Source organism: Nyctereutes procyonoides, unplaced genomic scaffold (genome assembly GCF_905146905.1).
Source record: "Nyctereutes procyonoides isolate TBG_1078 unplaced genomic scaffold, NYPRO_anot_genome, whole genome shotgun sequence".
NCBI classification, from domain to species: Eukaryota; Metazoa; Chordata; class Mammalia; order Carnivora; family Canidae; genus Nyctereutes; species Nyctereutes procyonoides.
Genome location: NW_026575028.1, coordinates 6,123,859 through 6,132,901, shown reverse-complemented (window position 1 = coordinate 6,132,901; position 9,043 = coordinate 6,123,859).

Below are 9,043 nucleotides of genomic sequence, written 5' to 3'. Positions count from 1 at the left end.
CGTTGTGGTGAGGCACTACGCATTTCAGTGATCAGTCCCTGAGTATTTGGCATAAACTTGGAAGTAAATCATAATAGAATTGGTTTTAATGATCTTTTATAGGAAAATGTTAAATTATTACTAAATATAGCCTCCTTCTTAGGATTGGTCTCTTAAGCACTAGGTAGTGGTAAGGTAAGACATGATATGAGAAGCGGCCTTACCAGGCAAAGATATGCCATGTGAACTCACCTTAGATTCTGCTGAGGCCAGTGTCACAAGCAGAGGAATGGTGGTCTTCACGGTATGAAATATAATGGTAAACAGTAATATAGAACAACTAGCAGACAGGAAGCAAAGTTCAGAAGTTCACCAAGGGTTTAAGGTGACAATAAATGGTATGGGTCCTCTTTTTTGTCAAAATCTCCAAAGGAGATTACACTGGAACAGTTGAAAGCCTCAGTTTTTAAATCAGAGATCAGTTTTAATTCAATCACTCAGATCTTAGACAAGTCACTCCAATCATTTTACTTTTTTATTTTACATTTTTATCTCCTTATTTGTAAAATGTAGTGTCTATATCATAGGCTGCTGTGAGGGAAAATACAAATCGAGTACTGATCAATAGTATCTGGCATTGAGTTAAAGTACAAAGAAATGCCAAGTTCAAGAAAAAGTGGCCAGAAAGGTCAAGAAACATTGTGTTAGACAGATCTTTAATAAATATCCACTGAGAGCAGAGCAGCCCCTAGAAAATTCAAGAATAAGAGAAAAGAACAAATGTAACACCTATCATTCAGAATCCTTACAGCCAACTTTAGTATTAAACCAAAGCAGAATAGCTAGTGCTAGACATTTCCTACCACAATAAGCAACTAGAAAACTATGTAAAAAAAAAAAAGAAAAGAAAACTATGTAAAATACAGGATGCAACACTGAGAAATGGAGTCCAACTGAGCCTGATGAACTCCCTGAGTTGAGGAGACAGAGACTGCAGTCTAGTGAGGCTAAGCTGAAAGCTATAAGGCAAATTACTGAAAAGGAAGTAGTTACACAGAGAAAAATCACCAGAAATCTGCAGGGAAGATCAAGTTTAATGAGGTGAGTGGCAAAATATGAAGCCAGAGAAGTTGACAGGAGCCAGGTCATGAAGCTCCTTGGTAGTCACTATAGTTGAGCCCACTGGTTTCCTTTTGAGCCTCCCGTCCTCTGGTTTCCTTTTGAGCCTCCAGTCCTCTTCATTCTCCTCAGTGGAATTATCTTACACATAGTCATGTGCCTGAAGAGAAGCCAACTGTTCCAGGCTCTCTCATGAGAAATTGGCCCATGATCTAATCCTAGCCAAAGAGATATGAGGGGGAAGTCCATTGGAGGGCTTCAGGGAAAGACTTCCTCAGAGATAAGAAACAGCTGTAGAAAGACTTTCTTTTCATCTTCTTGATGTCATTTCTGGATGAATCATTATTATAACCATCTTGTTACTAGCCCAAAGGATTAAGCCAACACTGAAGATTTCATTGCAGAAGGAGAAAAAGAACCCAGATCCTGGTGACATCATTGAGCTGCTGAATCAATCAGCCATGAAGCCTTTCTGCTATGGAATTTTCTGTTACAAAATTCAAATTTTTCTTATTGTCAAGTTAGTTTGAGTTGAGCTTGTTCATTAAATATAATTAAAGAATTTCTCATTAAGGATTTTATTTTATTTTTTTTAAGATTTTATTTATTTATTCATGAGAGACACAGAGTCAGAGACATAGGCAGAGGAAGAAGCAGACTCCCTCTGGGGACCCTGATGCAGGACTCAGTCCCAAGACCCCAGGATCACAACCTGAGCCAAAGGCAGATGCTCAACCACTGAGCCACCCAGTGCTCCTAATTAAGAATTTTAAAGAAACTTGCAAAATATTATGGATAAATTTGGAGAAATGGTCTAAATGCAGGAGTTCATGTCAGTCACAACTATTTCTGATAATTGAAGTGGAAACTTAAACCCAAATGGTTTAAATTTAAAAAGATGATTTACTGGCTAAGAAAAACCAAGCATGCTGGGAACAGATCTGGAACTTAAGGAAAGGCTATATCTAGCATGCAGAGTTTATGGCCAGGATCTATTTATTTTTCTTTCTCCATTTCCCTTTATGAATGCAAACTCTACTTTCAAGCATGGCTGCCAGGCACTCCAGAGACTGTATATTTTGTGTCTTGTAGGAAATAAATCCAATTCTCTGATGGCTCTGAGAGCTTTGGAACTAAGTCTTAGTGACCCTGATTGTCCTGACTGGTATTGTTACTCATCTTTGAGCCAATCACTACAACTGGGAAATTGGGATGTGCTGACTGGATTAAAGAAATCAGGGCTTTCCCCTGGAGATAGGATGTGGTTAATCTCACCCAAACTATGTGGTGGGAAATTCCTGAGTGCTAGTGAAAAGGATAAGAGAGAACTGTACGTTAGGGAGACAGGGCGGGAGGTGATAGAGAGAGTTAAGAGTGGCTCCCTGGTCTCTGATTTGGGTATCTGGGAGAGAAATGCACATCAGAAAGAGAAGGGAGCACTCAGGAAGGTCGGTTAATACAAGCGATAGAATGAGATGTAGGTCATTGGTTGTCTTAAAAAAGTAGTTTCCAGGGAGTAGTGGAAACAGATGCCAGATTGTAGTAGTCAAAGAATGAATGGAGTGGGCAAGTGATGTTAGGACGACTAAGCATTCTTTGAAGAATCTTAGAAGTAGAAGGCAAGAGAGAAATAGAGGTAACAGCTAAACGGGATGGCAAGAATGAGGAAACTTTTTTGTTTTTAACTTAGGAGAGATTTGAAAATGCTTAAATGCTAAAGATGACAAGTGAAAAAAACTGTAAGGGTAAAATTGAATATGTGGGCTAGAAATGGGGTAATTAATGGAACAAGATCCCTAGGAATGATGAATAGAGCAATGCAGAGTACAGCTAGGAGAAGTAGTCTTAAGGAAGAGAAAGGGATTTTTTTTTCATTGTGATAGAGTGAAAAGAGGGGAAAACTGATGGAACTGCATTACTGCATCTGTAACAGGGAAGTAAATTCAGGAAACTCAGGGAGATTCCATCTGAGGTTTTCTAGTTTCTTAGTGAAGTAGAAAATGTTACCTACTAATGGACATACAAGGGGAGTCCATGAAAGATAGAAGATAGTCTCAAAGACGAGTGGGTTTGGAAAACATATGGAACCCTCCCATTTTGTCACATGTCATCTAGAAGGTGCCACAGTCTATGACCATAAAGACCCAATCTTTTTATGGTCAATCATAAATATAATCAGAAGCTAATGGCTGGGATAATATATTTCTTAACCATTGTCCATTAGATCACTTTCCAGTACAGTCAGACTCCACCTAAGTTTTAATATCAGAATTCATTTTTCCCCCAGTTGTCCCTGTTCTTGTTCACCCCTCTGCCCTCCTTTCAGGACCCTGCTCCATCTTGCCTTTCTTCTATTTTGTCTCTTGTGTCTGAGCCTGTAGAGACTCATGCTTATATGTATCCCATCAGGGCAATGGGATGACCTCAGAAAGGATCACCTCAAGAAAAGCCAATTTCTCTCTTGCTAATGTTGATCATCTCCCATAGTGAACCAAATGTGCTGTTTTGGAAAAGGCCTCCTCTCCCCAGAGATGGGATGGGAAAGGGTAAAGGGACAGCAAGAGCACTTATAGCTGGGTCGCAAGAAAGCATCAAGGCCCAGCTGAGGTCAGAAACCAGGAATTTGCAGAAATGCCAATTTGTGTGTTTCTGTAGGTTTTCTCCAAAAAAAAAGCTTCAGCATCTCAAATGTTAAATAGAAAAGGAGATTGGCAGGGATCCCTGGGTGGCGCAGCGGTTTGGCGCCTGCCTTTGGCCCAGGGCGCGATCCTGGAGACCCGGGATCGAGTCCCACGTCGGGCTCCTGGTGCATGGAGCCTGCTTCTCCCTCTGCCTATGTCTCTGCCTCTCTCTCTTTCTCTCTCTGTGACTATCATAAATAAATAAAAATTAAAAAAAAAAAAAATTAAAAAAAAAAAAAAAAAAAAAAAAAAGAAAAGGAGATTGGCAGTATTGATGTTATGAAGAAGAAGAAGAGGAAGAAGAAGAAGAAGAAGAAGGAGGAGGAGGAGGAGGAGGAGGAGGAGGAGGAGGAGAAAGAAGAAGAAGAAGAAGAAGAAGAAGAAGAAGAAGAAGAAGAAGAAGAAGAAGAAGAAGAAAAAGAAAAAAAAAGAAAGAAAGAAAGAAAGAAGAAGGAAGGAAGGAAGGAAGAAGAAAAAGTTGTTAAAATGACATGATGAGATACAAATAGATTAGAACATCAGAACACAGATTATAATTTCTAAACAAAAATATGTATACTGGGAATGTTTACTTCTCAAAACATTCTGTGGTAAAAAAAAAAAAAATTCTGTGGTAAGAGTGCACTTGCCTGATGGTGTAGTGCTTGAAGGCCTCTATTGTCCCATTTTCACCATGTTGCGGCAGACCCAAAAATGTTTTCAGAGGTAAAATTTCCACTGCTCTAAACATTCTTTTAACCCTATAACTTACCAAATTGCAGTCACAAAACATAATATTCATGAAAGATTGTTGGAAAGACATAAAATATGGGCATTTTTTTTCCTGAGCTTCACTGTCCAACATGATAGCCACAGCCACATGTGGCTTCTACAATTAAATGAATTAAAATAAGAGTTAAAATGCAGTTCTTCAGTCCACTGGCCACATGTTCAGTGCTGAATAGCCGCATGTGACTGGTGATTGCCATACTGGACAATGCAGATACAGAACATTTCTACCATTGCACAGAGTTCTGTTGGTCGATGTTGCTTTAGGCCTAGTCTCTATAAGGGAAGTCTAGGGTAGCCTAGGCCTAGTGTCTATGAGGGCAGCATGGTTTGTGTACCTCGTACAATTGCTTTTATGCCTTTAGCTTACAATGAGGAACATCCTCAGAAACAACCTATAAATTGTTTTACCACCTATAAATTCATGGTGGTAGCTATGTCAGAACCTTGTGAAGGGTATCATCCACCATATTATATGGTGTCTTCTTTTATAAGAGCCTCTGAAGAAATCTTATTTTCAGCATCAGACTTATGAGAGACTCTTAAACATTGCATTGTGATTCTTAAAGCTGATTCTTTTGCCTTATTGTCTCTAGCAAACTTAGAGCCATATTTGTAGCCTTCTTTCAGCAACCAAATAGGACTCCTGTATGTGTGTATGTGTGTCCATGTGTGTCTGTATGCGTGTGTGTGTTCTGCCTTCATTTCCTTTTTTAAATTTTTTTAATAATAAATTTATTTTTTATTGGTGTTCAATTTGCCAACATACAGAGTAACACCCAGTGCTCATCCCATCAAGTGCCTCCCTCAGTGCCCATCACCCATTCACCCCCACCCCCCGCCCTCCTCCCCTTCCACCACCCCTAGTTTGTTTCCCAGAGTTAGGAGTCTTTATGTTGTCTCCCTTTCTGATATTTCCTACCCATTTCATCTCCCTTCCCTTCTATTCCCTTTCACTATTATTTATATTCCCCAAATGAATGAGAACATATGTTTGTCCTTCTCCGATTGACTCATTTCACTCAGCATAATACCCTCCAGTTCCATCCACATTGAAACAAATGGTGGGTATTTGTCATTTCTAATGGCTGAGAAATATTCCATTGTATACATAAACCACATCTTCTTTATCCATTCATCTTTCGATGGACACCGAGTCTGCCTTCATTTCCCTTCACAACTTATGTTATACCTCTGAGTTGCATTACTTTTTAAACTACCTAAATCCTTCCTGCCATGGAAGTAGCATAGAAGTAGATAGATACATTATATGCATATATATAATTTATATATATTATATATATATCTTTATATATATTATATATATATCTTTATCTTTCATTTACAATTCAGATATATGTCCTTGGGTTGAGAACATTAGTAAAAACACAGTCTCTTAAATTTAGCTCCTTAAGCGCCCTAACTCATTGTTTCTGGTATCTTCCTCACCCACCTCTGCACAATGGCCTAAACCACTACTTTGCTGTACATAAAAGATCAGTCATAACTGAGATTTCAGTGTCATATGACAAATTTTAAACCTATATCAGAGTATTAGATTTCTGAACACGTGTCCTATTGATATGTAGCTGTTGCTGGTAGTAATAGAACAAAGATCTGGCCTGTATTGTGGCAATTGTAATGATTTCCAGTGTGAATGCAATGTGTTTTTATGAATATTATACAGTTTTTTAAAAGAAAATACAATGATATACAAGCAAAATACTGTTGCTCTGACTTCATACAATGGAAACTTCTAACATGCTACTCTCAATTCTCTCACTGATTAAGTGATTTACTTTTTATCCACATGCTGCATTAAGGCACAAATAAGTACGCTTAATTAACCAGCATAGACATAGGGATATCATAAAATTATTGAATTCAGATTTTCCAAACTAATTTTGCTCCTTCTCATGAGAAAAAAAACTCTGAATGGATTGCACTTTTCTTCCTTTTATTCCTCATATCAATTAATTCTTTTCAGTACTGAATACTTACTAGCTGTATGTCTTTTTACTGTGGAGAGGCACCAAAAAATGTGTCGTGCATACTCTCAACATATGTATAATCTTCTTTGTTAGAGACAAAACTTATATAAATGTAAAATGACAGCCTCTAAAGGCAGTCAAGTTAGCGGTGCAATCTAACATGTTCCATGAGGACAGCCAGCTGGGCAGTTTTGAGGAGCAATGGTCTTCAAAGGATCTGCAAAGCAGAAGACAAGGGTGCAATTCACAACATTGGGAAGGCAAAAGCAAAGATGCAAACATGGGAATGTCTTGTTTCAGGGGACAGTGGACAGGTCAGTCTGGTGAAAGCACACTCAGGTGGAGATGCTAATGAGCAGTGGAATCACCAAATAGGCAGGAGGGCGGTGAAAGACCAAAGAGGGGACTGCGAAAATCCAACACACTCAATAATTCACCCTTGAACAACCCAATGTCATCAATACTACATCAATTGTTTTTAGCCTCAGAAGGAAAATAAAAGCCAATTTGCAGTTTTCAGTGATATAGTAAAAGAAGATAGGTTCATTACAGCATTTATCATTCACAACATAGTACTGTTCTTTTGTTTTTCTAAAAAAAGATTTTATTTATTTATTCATGAGAGACACAAGAGAGAGAGAGAGGCAGAGAGACAGACAGAGAGAGAAGCAGGCTCCATGCAGGGAGCCTGACACGGGACTTGATCCTGGGTCTCCAGGATCACGCCCTGGGCTGAAGGCAGCGCTAAACCGCTGAACCACCCAGGCTGCTCTACTGAACTGTTTTATTTTTTATTTTTTTAAAGATTTTTAAATTTATTTATCCATGAGAAACACACACACACACACAGAGAGAGAGAGAGAGAGAGAGAGAGAGAGGGAGAGAGAGAGAGAGGGAGAGACACAGGCAGAGGGAGAAGCAGCCCGATGTGGGACTTGATCTCGGGACTCCAGGATTACGCCATGGGCCGAAGGCAGGAGCTAAACCACTGAGCCACCCAGGGATCCCCCTGAACTGTTTTAAATCTTCATGTCTGTACTGTTTTTATTTTTCAAAATTCATTCTTATGCATATTTTTAATCCTCAGACAAATTCTTGGATGTAGGGAAGGCAGGTATTTATTATCTTAATATTATAAAAACACGGAGTAGGAAAAATTCATATGGCCTTGACTCACCCATGTTTATTTATATGGGCAATGGTGGACCAAAGAGGCAAACACAGCTCAAACTCCAAGCTTAATTATTTTCTCATTGCACCATGCTGTCTTAAATTGTTGCTAATTCACTTTCATACATTTTGAGCTCAGAGTCCATTGTCATTGACTACGACATCTAAGAAATACACTAATTATGGGAGGAGAATGGTTTATTCAGAACTTTCTGATTTTGAAGGAAATATGTGATAATTAAGAAAGATTGGTCATATGAATGGACATTTCTCCAAAGAAGACATACAGGTGGCCAACAGACATGAAAAGATGCTCAACATCACTCATCATCAGGGAAATGCAAATCAAAACTACAAGGAAAGATCACCTCAAACTGTTAGGATGGCTAAAATCAAAAACTCAGGAAACAGCAAGTGTTGGCAAGGATGTGGAAACAAAGGAACACTTGAACACTGTTGTCAAAAATGCAAACAGGTGCAACTACCAGTTTGTGGAAGATAGTATGGAGTTTCCTATAAAAATTAAAAATAGAACTAACATAGGATCCAGTAATTACACTACTGAATATTTACCCAAAGAATATGAAGATACTAATTCAAAGGAATACACACACCCCTGTATTTATTGCAGCATTATTTGTAATAGCCAAATTATGGAAGCAGTCCAAGTGTCCAACAATAGATGAATGGATAAAGGTGTGGCATATATACAATGGAATATTATTCGGACATAAAAAATAATTAAATCTTGCCATTTGCATCAACATGGATGGATCTAGTGGGTATAATGTTAAGTGAAATAAGTCAGAGAAAGACCAATATCAGATGATTTCACTCATATATAGAATTTAAAGAACAAAGCAAATGAGCAAAGGTGGGAAAAAGACAAACATCTTTAGACAAACCAAAAAATAGAGTCTCAACTCTAGAGAACAAACTAAATATTACCAGACAAGAGGTAAGTGGGAGGGATAGGTGAAATAGGTGAAGGGGATTAAAAGTACACTTACGAGGCTCCTTCCACAGTTTAGCTATTGTGGACATTGCTGCCATAAACATCGGGGTGCAGGTGTCCATCGAAAGATGAACGGATAAAGAAGATGTGGTCTATGTATGCAATGGAATATTACTCAGCCGTTAGAAACGACAAATACCCACCATTTGCTTCCACGTGGATGGACCTGGAGGGTATTATGCAGAGTGAAATAAGTCAATCGGAAAAGGACAAACATTATATGGTCTCATTCATTTGGGGAATATAAAAAATAGTGAAAGGGAATAAAGAGAAAGGAGTGAAAATATCAGTGAGAGTGACAAAACATGAGAGATACCTAA